The sequence below is a fragment of the Humulus lupulus genome, chromosome 1 (assembly GCF_963169125.1).
Source record: "Humulus lupulus chromosome 1, drHumLupu1.1, whole genome shotgun sequence".
NCBI lineage: Eukaryota > Viridiplantae > Streptophyta > Magnoliopsida > Rosales > Cannabaceae > Humulus > Humulus lupulus.
In genome coordinates, this window is record NC_084793.1 from 65,517,047 (window position 1) to 65,537,797 (window position 20,751).

Below are 20,751 nucleotides of genomic sequence, written 5' to 3' on the forward strand. Positions count from 1 at the left end.
TTGTATGAATATAATATGTTTATGGATGGAGGTTAGCGTGATGAATGCGACACATCAATTGAGTTACTAAGGATATAACGACGTAACTCCTATGTTTATGAATGGATGTTAGCGTGATGAATGCGACACATCAAATGGGTTGCTAAGGATATAAAGACTTAACTCCTAGGGCGGACGCGCCGAGGTTATTCAAGGACCAGAGACTCTTGTTTACCTCATAGGGTGACATGGAAAAGTTAGCAGGCCATGTTCACCATGAATGCTATATGAATATGCTATGATGTTATGTTACGATAATGTTATGATATGCTATGATGTTATGTTACGATAATGTTATGATATGCTATGATGTCATGATGTTTAAGATGAACAACAGTGTTTGTATTTGTTGTGTCCTTACTTGCTTATTGTTTGTTCTTCCTTACTGGGCTTTGAGCTCACCCCCTTACTTTCCCTTCCAGGTAGCAAATAGGATTTCTCTGTGGCACGCGTGGTGACGTGAGGAGTTCTATCGTCGTAGGGTGTATGGCGTGGGGTATCCTATGGACGAAATAAACGATCACTTTAGGACACCATTTTAATTATGTTATGTTTTAAGAGACTTTCTAAATTATCAGTGGGACTTAATTATTTAATTTTGTTTCTTTTGAACTTTGCATAAAAGCTCATATTTTCTTTTTAAACTAATGGGCCCAACTTGCATTGTTATAAGCAAGTCCCCACTGAGACCTTTATAAAAAGTGGTTTTCTTTATGGACCAATGATATGTGAATGTTTTATTAAGTACTAGTCTAGGGCGTTCTTTACAAGTTGTGTGCAAAAAGCATCTCTAAGGGTAGCAAAGATGATGTAAGAACTTCACCTATGTGAACTTAAAGGTGGTACCGCCTCTCATGGGAGTTAGAGTTTCTCGTGGCCATATGAGTGCTAAGATAGAAAACTGAGAAAATGAATGGTCAAGTGGAGGTATGTGAGGTGTTACCGGTTTTATCATTAAGGTGTACTTGGTTCTATCTTTAAGACACTAATGACTTCAATAAGGTTTTGTAATACTTTTACTAAAGTAGAGTTCAAATCGAAAGATATTTTATTTTATGCACCAAAACTGTAAGGCTAAGAAGAGAGAATTATATTTAACCTAGTGGGGGAATGTTGAGATTGGTTAAATATAATGGTTAAGATGTTTACACGTTGAGGTGCAAAACACTTAACGTTTTTCACTTAAGGAGAAGTGAAAACATGATATTGTGTAGAAGGCATCAAAAAGTAATTTTTATGGGTCTAAAGTGATACAATGAGGTTTCCAAATATTCCCAAAAAGTTTGGTAGCATTTTGAGCCTATTTAGGATCATTGGAGGGGTCCAAAGTCAGAGCGGGTGGTGATGCGTCACCCCCTAAGTGGCGTAGCATTGCCCAAATGTGAAGGGCTTGAAAAGCCCTAGTAGGCGATGCATTGCCTGCTAGTAGGAGACGTATGCAGACAATACATCGCCTGGGTAGTCTTTTAGGGTCGTACAGTTTACGTAAAATGCTCCAAATTATGTGTTTTAAATGCTCTAATCCTATTCGTTAGACTAATGATGATGCCTACACTATATATATGGGTTATTAGAGTTGTAAAGCCTTGATCACACTAACCTTTTTCTCTCTAGCTTTCTAAGACCAAATTTTTCTCCAAGAAACTCATCAAGCTTTGCTTGACTTGCATGAGTTTCAAGGATTGTTAAATCCCAAATCTCATTCTACTCAGTTGAAGCTTCAAGCAATAAGGGAAGGCTTGGAATAGAGATTTCGGACAGAATTATCATTATTGTGTATAAGCATTATAAGTTACCCAAGAATGAAGATTCAAGTTGCTCAATACAAAGGTTGTTTCTCTCTAACCCAATCTTGTATTTTGTAATTATATTATATTTTTCATTGTTGGTATTGATGATTAAATGTTTCTAAGTTCATCTTACTATCATTTAATCATTTAGTTTCTAATATTCAAGATTGACATTCATATTATGAACATGTTTATTTGATTATCAAGATTAATATTTATACTTTGAACAAGTTTCTTGCTAAGCATTTAGGGTTTCAAATATTGAACTATTCCTATTATTAATTGTTGATTTGAAAAGTATAAAGCCAAATATTCCCAACATATGCAAGGATGTATCTCTCATTTTTTTATGAACTTAAATGGGCCTAGTGGGCCTTGATACATAAAGGGAGGGAGAGTTAGATGTCTTTGCCCAATGGGCTGGCTGAAAGACGTTGAGAGCGCGTCCACGGGCCACGATCATGTTAGTATGTTATTTCCATCCCATTATGGCCCAATTATAATACCATGCATATAAATGTAGAGCTATTGTAATATGATAATGACACTGAGTAAGCAACACTTAATAATGTTAGTCCAGACAAAATATTCTAACATTCTCCAATTGGACTACATAATTAGACAAACAAGTGCTCATTGAACAATACTGTATATATGGAAGAATCTCAAGAAACAAAAAAGACCAAAAATTAGTAATGCATCATATTACATCAATAGGATAAAAATATAATACACAACTAGATGTCGGAGATTCATAAAGCATGGCGATAACTTTCAACGTGGATCCACTCGAAACACAACATTGAGAGACTAAACCATTGTCTTGAATCATTATATCACTTTCACACAAACAAATATGCACACATAATATCTAAGAGTGATATACAATATGCATATATTGAACAATAAATAACAATCCTTTCATGTCCATTGTACACGATAACAATGACTCCCACTAGTTAAATACACTTTAGGCACCTAACAATCCACATAAAAATGTGCTTTCAGTACACAAAATTAGGCAAGCCTTGTCACTGTAGTCATGAACATGTTATCTACAAGTGCGTGTTATAATGCCAATAGAGGACTCCTCAACTTTCTCACCACCGATGGAACGTCTCCAACACTAGTGGAGTAAAAAAACTCCTCAAGTTCCGAGAGAAAGATATGACTATGACATTTTATTTAACATGAAGGTCAGTAAACTCACACTAGACTCAGTGACTCGTAATAGTGAAACAAAATATCGTAGTCATATTGTTTAATCAATGTCCTCGTAACACGCCACTATACCTTTATGAGCGAGGATGTTGTAAGTGTCCATACAACACTTTACCACAAAATAACTCATCTTACGATGATTCCTTCATGTATGAGAGAAGATGTTGCAGGTGTTCATATGAAACTTTATCATAAAATAAATCCTCTTACAATTATGAATGCTTAGAAATGGACTTTATCATTCATGCAGCATGTCCAATCAATATCACTAAAATAAACTATTGTATGTCATAATGCTGGTTTGTTGATTGCTAACACATCCTTGGTACCATAAGGATGACAACTTAAGCACTTACCCACCATCCTTACAACAATTATTGAAAGAGGAATGCACATACTTGAGTAAACAAAAGGTTGCCTTCAATAAGCATGCACGGGATAATCTCAAATTTGATCTCTCATTATCTGTCAATATATTTATGGAATTTAGGCCTTTTATAATGCATCACATTTTAGACTATTCAAAAATTCTCAATGAAATCAAATCATTAATCTCAACAAGAGTTAGTCAACACAAACTATGAGACAATTCAGCCTACTGTTGATCTCATCATGAAGAATCTTGTAATAGCCAAGTTTATTATTTTCTTATAATCTCCTTAAATATGTCCTTATGTTATAGTTTATATTTGAGTGGTGGAAACTAGAAAGATTGCTTTAGAAATATTTTTATTATAAGCTATGATGTTATGACTTAAAAAATAATTATAATTTGGATAATTATAATTATTGGGGTTATTATTTATAGAGTTTTATTTATTTAATGGAACTTAGAAGCCCATGATTATATTAGTGTATAGTTTTTCTTTAAGAAAATAAGAATTAGTAAAATATGTCCACATGTTATTGGTGATAGATGTTGTGTACATGTGGCATTACTTTGAGTCCAAATTATTTAAATTTCTATGCATGGCTGAAATTCTTTAAGGTGTAGCTAGTTGAATTTTTACAAAAAATATTTAATAGGTGGCATGAAAAGCATGTATTGAGGAATCAAGTTTTACTTGGTTGAAGACCAAGTATAGGTGGCATGGAGCATATGTAAACTACGTGTCAATGAAAGCTTGCAAAGTGGAGCTAGAAGGACTATGCTTGTGGGAGTCAAAAACTAAGTAGAAAACTAAGTAGAGAATATAGGTGGTGGTTGAAGCTTGTTGACACAATTTGAATTTGAAATTTCTTAGGTGTATGCATGGGAGACTAAGAAGGGAACACATGGAGACTGTGACTCCATTTCATTACATAAGAGTGTATGTGTCATCAATAGAGAAATTGTAGCATTTGGATAGGATGAATAAAGGCGCTGGCCGAAACTATATTAGGGAGGGAAGTTAAAAATTAAAAAAATTGTTTGAAGGATGGTGGAGAAATTTAAGGAAAGGGGTTAAAATCTAGATCCTATAAATAGAGCATTAGAGCTCTTCATTTTTAACACACTCAAAGATTCCAAGAACTCTTTCAATTTCAAAAATTAATCTCTCAAAAGTTCTTCCATTTGTGCTCACAAATAACCCATATAGCCGAAGTCCCCAAGAACATTAGTAGTGTTCGAGCTCTTCTTCTTCTTTTTTTCTTTTGAATTTGAAACCTAGCCTCGTCACCATCACCATCATAAATCCCTCACTTGTCTGAGATATACTTAGCCCAAACTAACATTCCATAGTCGAAATGCCATAACATAGTAAAGTTCAAACCCTAGTTGTTTCAAAGACAGTTGTTGTTCTCTTAAAGGCTCGGGATAAAAGATCGTGTTATCTTGCATCTGGGATTAAGGTATGGTTTCTAAGAGGATTTAGATTATGAAATTAAGTTAATATTTTAGATCCTAATTTTAGTCTTATATTTTTATGGGTGTTGGACGTGATCCACTAGTATTAACAATTAATCTCTACTCTTTTTCTTCCAACTCAAGGTAAGGAAAATTAGATAGAATTATATTATGATCTTAAGTAAATGTTATGACCCTAACGTTTAAGGTACAAGAATATAAGCGTGGCTGGACCAAAATGATGTCCAAGATTTTATGACGAACCTAAGTGATGTCCGGGGGGCTCGGATGCCCGAACTTTATAAGCACTTTATCTATACTTGACTGATTCATTTACAACTATTAAGATTATGACAATATTAAGTTTATGATTATGACTTTAGATTTGTATGATAATGAGTCACTTTATATGATAGTGTTATTATATGCAGCTCTTATGGTAATACTGAATTAATGAAATATTTGTGATATGTATTAATATTGTTTGTATGCTTGTTATGACTGTATTTTCCTTACTAGTCTTAGAAGCTCACTCCTTATAGTGTAATTGTGCAGATCAAAGAAGTAAAATAGATAGATGGTCGGTGATGAGTTGGACCTGGATAATTGCTTGTGTATTCGTGAGGGTCGTATAGCTACTGAAAGATCTAAGATTATATTTTGTTTCTTATTATCATTTTATTCCTCTAAAATAAATGTTGCAGCATTTTAGTTTTTAAAGACATCTCTTATATTGTAAAACTGGGATCCCATCTACTTTATGCTATTTTTGAATAAGGAGCAACATTTATGTTTTAATGTTTCAATGTTGGTTCTTTGTATTATATTTATTAGAAAATAAGGGCGTTACAAGTGGTATCAGAGCTATGGCTATATTGCTCCTAAACGTTCTCACAAAATACACACGACAGTTAAAAAGGGGACCGACTTGTTACCAAGTAAGTATAATCACTTTATGTTATGTTTTGTGTATGAGAAATAGTAATTTTTTATTATTTATTTTGAGAATTTTGCACCATGAACGCAAGCATCATTAGGGCTATTAAATTTATTAGAAGAATACTTGACCCAACTGATGAGATAAAGTTTGAAAATGTATTCCATATAATAAACTGATTCCATCGACAAATAGAGAAGATCGTCGTCAACCATAACACACTTCTTAAGTGCCATGAGAAATTCATAGTTCTCATGCATTTCGCTAAACTACTGTTAGCTGAACCAAGTCTAAAGATAGCCTGGAATGAAGTTTTATACGATCAAGGTGTTCCAATCAAGGACAAATAGGATCATCCTATCATTATTGAGGATATTGATTTACCAAACGAGGAAATAGGAGAAAGGTTGTACCAGCTAGCAGACAACCTTAAGGAGAGATTCTTTAGCAAAATTCCCTTCACCTCATGTTTTATTTACACTCTAGACGACTATGAGGACCTTACTCAAGACATGTTAGAGGATGGGTCTGAAGTAGAAGATTAAAAATGTTGCATGATAATTAGTCTTATTTTCAGAGTTTTAGTATAACTTTGCTAGTTTGTAAAAAAAATTCTTTTCAATAAAGTTGTTATTTTCTTTTTATTTTGTTATTTAGTAATATTATGAATAAGATACTCTTGGGCTCAATTGAAAGTGTAAAGTTTAAATTCCTCTGTTATGGGTAAGACCACTTGTGAATGCCTATTTGCTTTGCACAATTAGATTGGACCCAATTAAAATGAATAATAATTAATACATCGATGGCTTAAATTCCTGTCTTTTGGGTTCAAGTGGAAGTTAGGGGGCCTGAGTAGTGGGTACGACATTCTGAACCCAGCCCCCCCTCCATAGAAAACTCAATTGTTAAGCCCCATTTACCCGAGTTGGACTTAACTGTATTAGGGTAGTTTATAAATGGACCTTAATAAGTATTAACATAATTGGTTAGTTTAGAATCTTGTTTGTTTTCCTTGGTTTATAGACTTATTTGTGCGCATAACTCTCTGTTTTGGAACAAAAGAGACTTATGAATTCCGAACCTAGAAGATCAACTAGATGGAATGGACGAGGTCGTGATCATGGTAGGTGTAACGTCTCATATTCGTTAATAAGGCTTAGTGCGCTGATTAGTGTGTCAGGAGGGCATAATTGGATGTCTATGTGTTAGTATGATTTAATTGTAATTATATATGTGAATTTTATGAGTTATATTAAGATATGACTACTTATGCACGTTTAAGTGTATTAAATGTGCTTATAAGCTCGTTTCTGTTAAAAATGGCATTTTTCGTGATTTTGACTGCTAAGGGTATATCTGTAAATATATGTGCTTTGTGTGGGACCACATTATTGTGTGGATATATTTAAGATGTGTAGCATGAGGCGATCCTCGTGAGCAATTTGGCGGAAAAGTCACATCGGGGTCTAATACCTGGCTTGGGGTGAGCCTAGGGGTATTTTAGTAATTTTTTGAATTACTAGGGGTATTGAGATATGATTTATAATTGAGGAAAAATATTAATGTTTGGAATATTAGTGGGATTTATTGGGAATTTTAAATGGAATTTGAGGTTTAGCGGGAGAATGGTGTCAAATGACTATTTTGCCATTGGGGGCATTAAAGGGAAAGCTTTTGGGTAGGGGCATTTAAGTATTTTCATGCCATGGATAGAATTAGTCACTTGGAACCCCTCAAAAACTAAAGGAAACACAACTCTTAGTTCACTCTTTCGTTCTCTCTCTTTCCCTTAGTTTGGTTGGTGGTTTTGATTTCTTTTGAGAGATTTGCTTGGGAATTGAAGAAGAATAAAGCTGTGAGTTGGGTTAGGAAGCAGCTTTAGATTGTAGTTACACAATTGAGGTAAGAATCCTCCTTTGTCTTGGTGAATTTTTAATTGGTTTAAGTTTTTGGTTTAGTTTTAAACTCATGAGTGGGTTTGGGTGTTGTTTGAGTTTTGATGAAGTTTGTGGGTTTATTTTGACGTTTATAGTATATTAATGATGTTTCGGGAGTCAATTATGGGTTTGATTGTGGTTTTGGGTGAAATCTGTGAGACTTGGCTCGGGGAAAAGCTTTGAAAATATGGGTTCGCGGGGTTGCGTTGTGGCCTGCATGAACTCAGAGGCTAGGGTAGTTCTCTGAATCGCCTTGGCATCGCGACGCCAGTTAGGTTGCGCCGCGATGCGTGTCCTGGGAGATAACTTGGGGGCTCTCTAACTAGAGGTTTGCTGCGACCCTTCAGGGGTGGGTTGCGGCTCTATTGTGTTTGAATTTATGTTGATATACTTATTTGTACTGATTGCTCGGTTGGGAGGTTGTTAACGACATTACATGTGTAATGTATGCTGTAGTGGCGGGGCCATAATGCGGATGCGATATCCGCCATAGTGGAAAGGCCATTGTAAAGATGTGACATCCATCTATGTGACATTAGTCATATATTGTTTGGAAAGTATATTGTTGGAAAGTATATTATTTGGAAAATCAGTGTGAACCAGTTGCAATTATAGGGTATGCAATACGTGTTAATGTTTATCTAATTATCTGTATGATTGTTTGGGGTTCTCTTGCTGAGCCTTGGCTCACGAGTACTTTGTGGTGCAGGTAAGGGCAAAGGAAAGCTGGACCAGCCATGAGTTGGAAAGCTTTAGGGGCGGTGTGTACATACTAAGTCGGCTCGGCTACCACATTCGAGATATTTTGAGGAACAAGAGTTATTAGTTGAAATTTGATGCCTAGGTTGGCTAAATTTATAATTTTGGATAAACTTGTATTTTATTTAGAAACTTTTTGGATCCCTTGTAACTACTTAAGCATTTTTAATGAAAAGTACAACTTTTGACCAAAACTTTTAATACCTAAACAGTCGTTTAACCTCAATTACACTTTTAAGTCCAAATGACTTGCCTAACGAGTTAAGCACTATTTTTAACAAACGACATAATGATCTTGACTATTCAGGGTGTTACAATAGGGGTTGAGGTCGTGGTTGTGGAAGGAGAGACGCTGCTGCCCCAGTACAAGAAGAATTTCTGACAGACCTAGAGCCCCCGAAGTACCAGAAGCACCAGCAGCCCCAGAGGTAGGAGAAAAACCTGCAGTTGCAACTGCTAGAGTCAATCTGGAACGATAGAATGCCTGTCTTAGAGCAGAACTAAGAAGAAGGGAGGATGAGCTACAATAAATTAATCACGGCTAACTACAACAAGTAGCGTAACCTTTCATACCCCTTTCACAGTTTATGCAAATGGCTGAGCCTCGTTATGATGTAGTATATGAGCGATTCAGAAAGCAGCAACTGCCTAACTTTGATGGTAGGTCTGACCCAGAAGAAGCGGAAGAATGGATGCGATCAATTGAATCTATTCTGGAGCATATGAGGTTAGGAAATGAGGAGAGAGTCTCTTGCACTTCAAGTTTCCTAAAAAAAGATGCATGTGTCTAGTATGATGTGGTGGGATAGACAAGAAACGTAGCCACCATGACTTGGAGTGATTTAGTCCTTGTTTTTAATAAGAAATATTATAGTCTCGCAATTCTCGCCACTCAGGTGGACGAATTCATCACGCTCGCTTAGGGGAACTCGACTGTGATCGAGTATGCTAAAAAATTTGATTGTCTTGCCAAGTTCGCATTGGATACAGTACATGCAGAGACGCTGAGAATTCGAAGATTTGTAAGGGATTGAAACCCATGATAGCTCGGGATGTGAAGCCGATAAGGGGGATAACTACATATGCAGAAACACTATAAATAACACTAGAGTCTGAACAGGCAGAGGAAAGAATATGGAAAGAAAACACAGCCAGAATAGATGCTAAAAAGAATAACAATGAAAAAATGACCACAAACGAAAACATGCTGGTGGCTAAGAAAGGAAACCGTATGCTGGTGGCTAAGGGGCCGATAAGAAAGGAAAGTTTGTACCAGAAGGCAACGAGAGTAAGAAACCGTATGTTGAATATCCCCAGTGCCCTACATGCAAGAGAAAGCATCCAAGCGAGTGCAGATTAAAAACAAAGGGATGTTTTAATTGTGGACAAGAAGGACATATTAAAAAGGACCGCCCAAAGTTAAAGGAGCAGAAGAAGGATGACAAGCTCGTGCCAGCTAGAGTTTTTGCTCTTATAAGGGATGAGACGAAAACCAACAACTCGGTGGTAACATGTTAGATTACTATCTCTGGTAAACTATGAAATGTATTATTCGACTCAAGAGCAACACATTCCTTTATCTCTATGAACATGATAGATAGCTTAGATAAACCTTATAAACTATTTAGAGATAAGTTTGTTGCAGAATTATCCTCGGGGGAGGTGATGCATCTAGTAAAGGAGTGTGTGACATAGTGGTTAGAATCGAAGGCCGAAATTTACCAGTAGACTTAGGGCTAGTTTGGTAAAGCTTTTAGAAAAGCTAGAAGCTGCTTTCTAGAAACGATGTGCAATAAAAGTGTTTGGTAAACAATCATAAAGTAGCTTATTGAAGAATTTATGCATAGGCTACAACTAAAAGCTCAAATTGGCACAACCTAGCTTTTAGCTTTTTCTAAAATCTGCTTTTTGAAAAAACTCTACAATAAATGTACTTTTTTTATCTAAATATATTTACTTATTTATTTTATATTAATCCAAAATAAATATTTGAAATAAATTAATATAATAATTACATAAACAATATTTAAACTTTAAATATTTTTATTTTGTTCTTAAAATATTTAATATTTTAAATATTTTTATTTTAGTAATTTTATATTAACAAATCACATTAATATATAGAGATTTTTTTAAATGTTTAATATAGATTTTATTATACACTATAATATTATTTTTTTCATCTCATAGTATTTTTAAATTACAATTTATCAAATAAGTAATTAAAAACAAAAAAGTGAGAGTTTTGCATAACTTAAATTTTTTATATTTGTGTTCATACAAAATTTAAGTTATGCAAAACTCTCACCCTTTATGTTTTTAATTACTTATTTGATAAATTGTAATTTAAAATACTATGAGCTACACCAACTAGTTATAATATATATATCCAATTATATGTGTATATTATATAATATAACATTTTTGTTGATGATCACTTTATTAGTGTCTTATCGGATTTTAATTGTAACATGTTTAAATAAATACAATAATTATATTGAAATCTATTTAGTATGTGTGAATTTATTTTAATATAATATAATAAATATGACATCTATTTTGGTATTTTAATATGTAACAACACATTAATCATATACTTTACCAAACATTCTTGCTACAACTTTTCTAACTCACAACACTTTAAAATTTATAATTTACTAAACACTCAACAACTTTTCCCCACAAAATAGTTGCAGCTACTTTTCCTCACAGCATAGCTACAACTGTTTTTCCCTATAGCATAGTTGTACCAAACTGGCTCTTAATCGAACTAGACCTTAAGGATTACAACGTAATATAAGGAATGGATTGGTTGGCAAAGCACAAAGCCACAATAGTTTGTAAGAGTAAGACAGTCAATTTTAGAACTGAAGACGAATGGCAGTTCACTTACAAAGGAGACGTTTCTCAAACTCGCATACCCTCAATCTCGATTCTCAAAGCTCAGAAATTGATTAATAGCGGATGCCAAGCATTTCTAGCCAGTGTGGTAGATAAATCACAAGAGACACAACTAAAACCAAAGAATGTTCACATTGTTTGTGAATTCCCTGAAGTATTTCCAGAATATCTATCCGGATTACCTCCAAACAGGGCAATTGAGTTTGTAATAGAACTGCACTAGAGCTGACACCAATATCAAAGGCTCCTTATTGAATGGGGCCTACAGACACTACTACAAAATTGACATGGGACGATGGTTTTAAACCGTCGTCTCATGCAATGTCATGACATGTAAAGCTTGAAACGACGGTTTAAATAAAAACGTCATCTCATGTCGTACATAAGACGATGGTTCCTATACAAACGTTGTCTCTTGTAGTACATGAGACGACAGTGTCTGTGCAAGCGTCATCCACTGCAGTAAATGAGACGATAGTTCCTACTCAAGCGTCATCCTCCTGTAGTACATGAGATGACAATTGATGTGCAAGCATCGTCCCCTGCAATACATAAGACGAAAGTTTTGTGGAAACCGACGTCCCATGTAGAATATGGGAATTTTTTCATTTCTTTATTTTTAACCACTATATTCATTCATAATTTCCTGTGTAATTACGACATAGTTTAGACAGAATCAATAGGCAGACAAAATCAATAGAGCTCAGTATGTTCCAAATCTAAAAATTACAAGATCAAAATATACACATGGAATAACTATGTAAGTGCTAACTAAAAACGACAATTAATATATTTTTTAATTCTGATTTCAAAAGTTACTCTAGCTATGAATCATCTGCTCAAGAAGCTTGGCTGCCCATTTATTTCGAGTTTCATTAATTTTGCCAAGTGTATATGTATTCTTCCCACCACACTACAAAACACAAAATAAAAAACTAAGTCAGAAATTAAATTCAATAGAATTGTGGTTCAATAATAATAAATACACTTACATTACTAGTTATTCATTGCATGGGTGTCTCATTCAAGCAATAGTCCTTCATCATCCTTATGATATAAAAGTCGCACTCTACTGAAGATGTTTGATGAGGGCAATTGACTATTTTCCACTTGTAGTTTTTTTTCATTCCTTCCTGTCTTTCGCTTAATGTGTGAAGAGATACTGTATATACATCAATATGAAGAGCATATTAATTTTTTATTTCCATATCAAATAACCATATTATATTCTAAAATGAGTTTCAAATGTATTACCTATTTATAAGGTTCTTCAAATCATTTGGAGGAGATTTTCTAAGTGGATCAAGATAGTGACATGTATGGTCATCTGGATCAATGATCACTAACATCCAGTGTCGTCTACATTTAAAACAAAGTTATTAAAATAAACATCATAAGGTATAATTAAAATTAATATTAAATGAAAATTAATATTAACCCACTAGAAAACAAAACCATTCCCTCCTTTCTTTTCTTCCACATTGTATTGCACCATTTAACCTCCACATAAGGTTATATATTGTCATAAAGGATTCTTGATTCTGACCAATTCACTCATCTACAGGTTGAACTAGTTGGTGAGATAGTTAACAAGCATGGGTTCCGTTCTAGCCCCCTATATAGCCCAGCCGGTGAAGGATTATTGCTAAGATAAGCATGACTACAGCCAAAATGATATCGGGTCTACCTAAAAGCCAATTCTTTGTCGTCTTCACACCTTCCACTCCCCTTTGCATCCTATATGCCCATCGCATCTGTATCAAGAAGTAGTACCAAAATTTAACTTTCAAATTTGTACAAAGATAATATACACTATTGGCACCATTAAAACAACAAGTAAAAATCTTTAGTTTCTCTTAGTTTTGACAAGCTCAGGGGTGATACTCTTCCATGTAGCAGATATTTTAGAGAAGTCACAGAAACTAGTGTGGTATAGGGAGTGCGTGATTGCTCACCTATCATGAGTTTGACTTGCACTCAAGAGGACAGGGAAGCAAAACAAAAAATCCAAGTCGTTAATTATACAACATTACCTTACTGGACAACTTCTACAAAAATAGAGGTCCTTAGATCAAGTTCATCAAGGCAAGGAAAGGAGGAGGTGGTTTTAAGCATTCAAAAGGCCTCATTAATATTTACGAGTTCTTCACAACGAACCAGGTTGTTATAACTCAAGTCAGTTGTGAACTCCCTAAATTCATCCAAGTCTAAGTAAATTAACTCACAGTCTCTATATTACATTAACTACTTTGGTATGATGCCCTAGTACTAGTACTAGGTTACTAGCACTAACACAACACCAAACTGAAAAAATTATAGTGATTAACCTAATAAAAAGAAATTTAGGGTATACATTGATAATTGAATAACATAAAGCCAAAACTTGGGATCTAAGAAAGTACCATTTTATCCAAGCTCTTTGGTGTTAAAGATGACATCACTTGTTGGGCTTTCTCTGCATCTTCTAGGGAAAGCTTGAAACCGAATTGTTCACCCATGTTTGCCATCATTTCTGGGCTCATTTTTTTTATCTTTGATGTGAACATTTGCATATCATTTTAATGAAAGTTTAATGGATGTGTAAGAAAATTCTATAAGTCGTATGATTTCTATCATCAAATGGTCAAGTACCTAGTCAAAATATTGTCAACCCATCTTCACTCAATAATTTTAAAGCATGTATCTTACTCTAGTAAAAAAAACACATATAAATTGGCCCAAGAAATAACAAAAAAACTAAAAAATCATTTATTGGAATCCAATGTTACTATTAGTGAGTAGAAAACTGATCCCAATTTTGTAAAGTTAGTCTTGAAAAAAAAAAAAACTATAATGCAGCAATTTCTTGGTCATAAGATGCTCTCCTCTCGAGTCTAAAATGAAAATAATTCAATGCACATAGCAATTTTGTTGGTAAAATATTTAAAAATAAAATAGACATAACAAAAGGCTTCAAAAGATTATGAAAATGTCTCATAAAGTAAAAAAGGCAAACCTGCCACATTGCTGGATCTTTCATTTGGGTTCTCATCTGTTCTTGCAAATCACCAATGGGGGCGGGGAAGCTCAATTGAGCTGGAAAACTTCTTGAATTTAAAGATGTACTGTGTGAACTACTTTCTCCTTGAACATTAGTTTCATCTATAATAGAACTAGGTCCTGCTATAAAGCCACCATCTGAACTGGGTCCAACTGCATTTAGAGTTGTTGGCATTGGAAATGAGTTATTTCCCCTCAATTGTGATGCCATTTTGAACATCTTCTGAAGTTCCTCTGGGGGCATTTTATTCATCATATCAGATGTTGTTTTAACATGTCAAGTGTCAGATTTGGAGGAACTGGCCCAGGTTTGAAACTGTCATTAGTACCAAGGCCTCCCATAATACTTTGGTTATCCCCCTGAAATGAGGAAGCCAATTCAAACATTCTCTGAAGTTACTCAGTTGACATTTTGCCAATCATGTTTGATACAGACTTTACCATGTCAGCATTTACCACTCCAAAATTACCAGCATTCAAAGCTATAAGAGTTTCAGGATTATCATTTGCAATGAATTTCTGGAATGATCTATTAATGAAGACACACATGCACAAAAATAAATTGCTTGGGTTGCAATGCTATGAATGAAAAAAAAATAGACTAGAAAAAATTGCAACAAATAAACGATGAGAATAGTAGATTTTTTAAAAAGAAAAAAAGTAGCCAGTTTTCCAACGTGAAAACTACAAATCTTGTATGAAATTTTAGTTCAACTCTGAGAAACCTTACAACAAAAGAGACCCTAAAGGAGTAAAATAGCACTTCGATAGCATATTAGAATAAAAACGCAGTATTGGCTTAGCTTCAGCACTAAAAATATCAAGCAAGAGGTTGTTTATATATAAGTGTATGAGAGAGGGAGGGAGGGAGGGAGGGAGAGATGTACGAAAGTATGTAGCATGAGCAAACAAAACTAGATGTCCTCTTACACAAAGAAAAACAAAAACAAAATTAGAGTGCCTAAAAAAATGAAAACAACTCCTTTAGAGCAGAAACCTAGAAGCCGCAAGATCAACATGGATGTTAAAAATAAAGGTTATATTTCTGTATTAATAATGCTCCTGCTAAAAATTCCTACACAATCTAATGCACCAAATTTTAACAGTAAGACCTACTTCTAACATTCGATATGAAGATACCAAGTTACCAGCCTAATAGCTCCAGGATCATTTTTTAAAGTCTGCAGATGTTCTGAATTGGTTGGCAGACCACCATTGGAAGACACTCTCTCTGTTTTATCTGAGTCACTGATTTCTCCTGATTGTGTGACTAAACATTGTGTTGATGATCGTTTAATGTCATAAGAAGTTGCAGTCTCATCTTCATTTATCTCTTCAATTACTAAGCCTAAAAATTAACAAAAATAAATTAAACTTACAAATTTTAACATAAAGCTTCATACGAACTTCATGCAAAGTAATGAACTAACATCAACTGAAAATAAAATAAGTACAAAATTAACAAACCTCTTGGTCCACGTGCACCTCCCTCCTTCACTAATCTTTCCTCAACAGCCCTATTAAAATAATATATGCTAGTTAAAAAATGAACAAGAAGGAACAATTTATGTTAATCTGCTATAACAAAGTCCAAGAAGATCATTCACAAGAAATCACACCTCAAGACCTTCATGAGAAACTTCATGAGCCTTGATAAGATTAGAGACAACATCCTAACAGCAAGAGTGTCCCCCAATGGTTAGCAGGGCAATTGCATAAACATTGTTCAGAAGACATTTAAAAGAAACTCACTTGTAGTTGACCTAGTTCTTTATATGCTTGACCTCTTCGGTAAAGTGCTTCAACATTCTTCACATCATATCCAATACCTGTAACAATGTAAAACATTTTTAAACTGATGAGCAAGTTAAAAAAGAAAAAGAGCATTATTGAATTGTTAATATCTACATATACCTTCTGAACATAAAAGCATTATTTTCTTAAACAATTTTTTTATTATAAGATTAGAACTAATCGATTGAAAATGAGAAAATACAAAAGCAATATTAGAGACAAATAGTCCTCTAGCTTTGGTGCTATTATTATAAATGTCTTGATTATTAATCACATTTGACTTATATATAGTATAATAGAAAGCAAAAGGAAAACAACTCAATACCTCAGAATCTTCTTTTGTGCATTCATCAAACTGCTTTGTTTTCAAGTAACATGACATCAAGTTTAGTGAGCATGCTAACTATAGTAATTGACCTTTCGATGATGGAATGCCTTTTAGGTTCTTTTTTGCCTAAGATTTCAAAGATGAAAAGTACTAATCATACTCAAAAACCAAAAGTTCACATTGAAAGTAGAGAAAGTTTTCTTCAATTAGGCCAAAGTAACAGTAAATATACTCACAAGACAGTACTTCTGCAAGGCATCATTGTACTTTCCTTGGCTTTGAAGCTCATTTCCCTGCCAAATTATATGCAAAACAAGTGTGAATGAAGAGAATGAAGATAGACTAGGGGAATCTACGAACACTTTATGAAATATATGTTCCACTATATAATCGAATGGTTGATCATTGATGTTCTAATCAGTCCTTAATCAACAAAAACTAATAAAATAAATTGAATTGCAGGTAAGAGTTTTCTAAAGACAGTATTTGATTTTTTTCCCCTCTAGAAGCAGGAACATTGTAGATCAAGTGATATAGTTAAGATTTTCTATGATTAAAAGCAGTTTTTTCTCTACTAGTAAGAACATTGCAGATCAAGTGATATAATTAAGATTTCTAAAATTAACAGCAGTTGTTTAAAAACATTGCAGACCAAATGATCTAGTTAAGAAAGAAATGGGGGAATGGTTTTATTTTCTAGTGGATCGATGAATCTTGCAAAGAAACTAAAGAAGAGGCCTTTAACTTCCAAAGATAGCAAGACTTGAGAGCCAAACCAATCAACTTAAACTTGGACTGCAACATGAACAAGAAGCAAAAAAAGAATCAAACCAATAGTAGCTCTTCTACAATATAAGACAGTTTCTATAGTTTTATAAACCAATCAAGGTAAGATTTAACAAAACAAAACTCTACAAAAGATCCAATTCGACATTCTGAATCTTCAATCCCAGAAATCAGAAGAAAGAAAGTTGAGAAGAATTTTTGGGAGTTTGAACTTTGAGAGGAAAAAAAAATAAAGAAAAGGGAAATATGAGAGAGGGCGGAGGTCCATACCTGGGGAATCTGTAGTGCACCTAAGGTGTTGTCGCCTAAGGAGGAAACCAGTCGCCGGAGAAGAGAGGTTGACTCCAGTCACAGGAGCTATTGTGGATGTCGAACAATAGTGGGGTTGTTGTCCTGGGGTCGAACGACGACTAGGCTACTGTCTTGGGGTGCTGCCCGAATTGTCAAACGGAGGTGGGGGGCGCAGTCACGAAAAAGGTGTTGTGTGCGGGGTTGTCAAACGGAGGTGGAGGGGGTCACGATTAACCTAGAAATAAGTCATTCTTTAAAAAAAAATTATGAAGAGAATTTTTTTTATCTATTTTAAAAAAAATAGGTTTTATTAGTTTTAAAAGAAAAAAAATAAAATTAATACTATAAATTTTTAATAAGTATGGTTGTGTATAATTGGTAAAAAAATTTATATTGTTTGGTAACACTTAAAAAAATTATTTTTTATTTAATTAATTAAAAATTTTAACAATTAAACATAAAATGTGTTTAGTAACTTTATTTTTATTTGTCATTTTTTTAAATTTTAATTAAAATTTATTAAATTTTGAAAATAGAATTTTTTCACTTTCAAAAATTTTTTAAACTATTTTCGACTTTTCCTTTCTTGTTTTTTTCTTCTATTCTTCAAATCAAAACCCCATATTGTTAAACAAAAAATAAAAATAAAAGTGATCTAACGCGTTTATTATTTTTTGTTTTTAGAAACAAAAAACAATAAACGCATTTGATAACTTTTATTTTTATTTTTTGTTTAACAATATGAAATGAGGTGTTGATTTGAAGAAGAGAAGAAAAAAAAAGAAACAAAAGGTTGAAACGGTTTAAAAAAAAATTAAAAGTGAAAAAAATTCTATTTTCAAAATTTAATGAATTTTAATTGAAAATTTTAAAAATAATAAATAAAAATAAAGTTACCAAGCACCGTTTTATGTTTAATTGTCAAAATTTTAATTAACTAAATAAAAAAACTATTTTTTTAGGTGTTACGATATGGAGTTGGCAGCGGTGGTCTTTGCATTAAAAATCTGGCGCCATTATCTTTACAGAGAACGGTGCGAGATTTATACGGACCACAAGAGTTTAAAGTACTTCTTTACTCAAAAGGAGCTCAACATGAGGCAGTGCAGGTGGTTGGAGTTAGTAAAGGATTACGACTGCGAAATCCTATACCACCCGGGGAAGGCGAACGTAGTTGCCGATGCGCTTAGTAGGAAAAGTTATGGAAATTAAGCAGCTTTAGCCATAATAGAAAAGTCGCTATAGCAGGAGCTGATCAGTGCCGGAATAGAAGTAATTGTAGGCAAGCTGGCTAACTTGTCTATCCAATCGAATCTGATAGAGGACATACGGATTGGTCAGAGACATGATGACACACTAGCAGCACATATGGATGCAGTCAAAGAAGGCAAGGCTACAGATTTCTCAATATCTAGCCAAGGTTTATTGAGATATAAGGATCGGGTATGCGTGCCAAATGATCAAAGTATTAAGAAGACGATTTTGGAAGAAGCGCACAGTACCCCATACTCAATTCACCCAGGGTCAACCAAGATGACTCATGATGTTAAGGCAGTATATTGGTGGCCAGAAATGAAGAAGGACATAGCGGAGTTTGTGTCTAAGTGTCTTATATGCCAGCAAGTGAAAGTAGAGCATCAGCGGCCTGCAGGTTTATTGCAACCGCTTAGCGTACCAGAATGGAAGTGGGACGATATAGCTATGGACTTCGTGACGGGTTTGCCAAGGACGAATAAGCAGCATGATTCTGCTTGGATAATAATAGATATACTAACCAAGTCGGCTCATTTCCTGCCTATTAAGACTTCATACACGACAGACCAATATGCAAACATCTATATCCAAGAGATTGTACGGTTGCATGGAATCCCCAAGACGATAGTGTCTGATAGAGGATTGGTGTTTACGTCAAGATTTTGGGGAAGTTTACGGCAAGCTATGGGTATTAAGTTAAGTCTTAGTATAGCTTTTCATCCTCAGACAGATGGGCAGTCCGAGCGTACGATTCAGATTTTAGAGGATATGCTACGCGCGTGTGTACTTGATTTCGGAGGATCATGGAATAAGTACTTGCCGTTGATAGAGTTCTCCTACAACAATAGCTACCAGTCAACAATCGGGATGGCACCTTATGAGTTGTTATATGGAAGAAGGTGCCGATCACCGTTGCACTGGGACGAGGTAGGAGAAAGGCAGCTTCTAGGCCCCGAAGCTGTTAGACAAGCTCAAGAAGCAGTAGCGCTTATTAGACAGCGTATGCTTGCTGCTCAAAGCCGACAAAAAAGCTATGCGAATGCCAAGCGACGCGATGTGGAATTCCAAGTTGGAGATCAAGTCTTCTTGAAGATATCTCCTATGAAAGGTGTAAAGCAGTTTGGGAAGAAAGGCAGGCTTAGTCCCCGATTCATAGGTCCTTTTGAGATATTGGACAAAGTGGGAGCAGTTGCGTATAGACTAGCCCTACCGCCAGCACTAGCAAATAATCACAACGTGTTCCACATCTCGATGCTACGCAAATATGTGTCAGACCCATCTCACGTCCTCAAGTACGATACGATAGCACTCCAGAAAGACTTAAGTTATGAGGAACGACCGGTTAGCATCCTAGATAGGGGGATGAAGCAGTTACGGTCCAAGAGCTTTCCTATAGTAAAAGTCCTATGGAGTAATAGTTCTGAACGAGAGGCAACGTGGGAGTTAGAGGAGGACATGCAAAGCCGGTATCCGGAGTAATTTGGTAAGTAAATTTCGAGGACGAAATTCTATTTAGTAGGTGAGAATTGTAGAGTCCAAGAACTTTACTTAGCTAAGTTAGATAGTAGTATAATATTAATAATAGCATTATCTTTATGACTGTGGATTTTTGGTTCAGACCGGGATTTATTTGGACACTCATAGTAGTACTTGTAGATTTTCTAAGTTTAACCTATAGTTTAGGAATATTAATTTTAACCTAAGTTTTGATTAATATGACTGATATTGAGGATAATATTTATTATACTATTAGGTTTAGATAAGAACCAATAAGATAATAGCACATGTTATGTATAGGTTTATTAATGATTAAGTATTTTGAGGATTAAATTTATTAAGGTTAAAAT

At 34.5% G+C, this 20,751-nt stretch overlaps 1 pseudogene; it reads right to left on the reverse strand.

The window, feature by feature from the left end:
* Positions 1–12,851: 12,851 nt before the first annotated feature.
* On the reverse strand, positions 12,852–19,700 carry LOC133791405 (outer envelope protein 61-like; annotated as a pseudogene).
* Between the last annotated feature and the right edge of the window lie 1,051 nt (positions 19,701–20,751).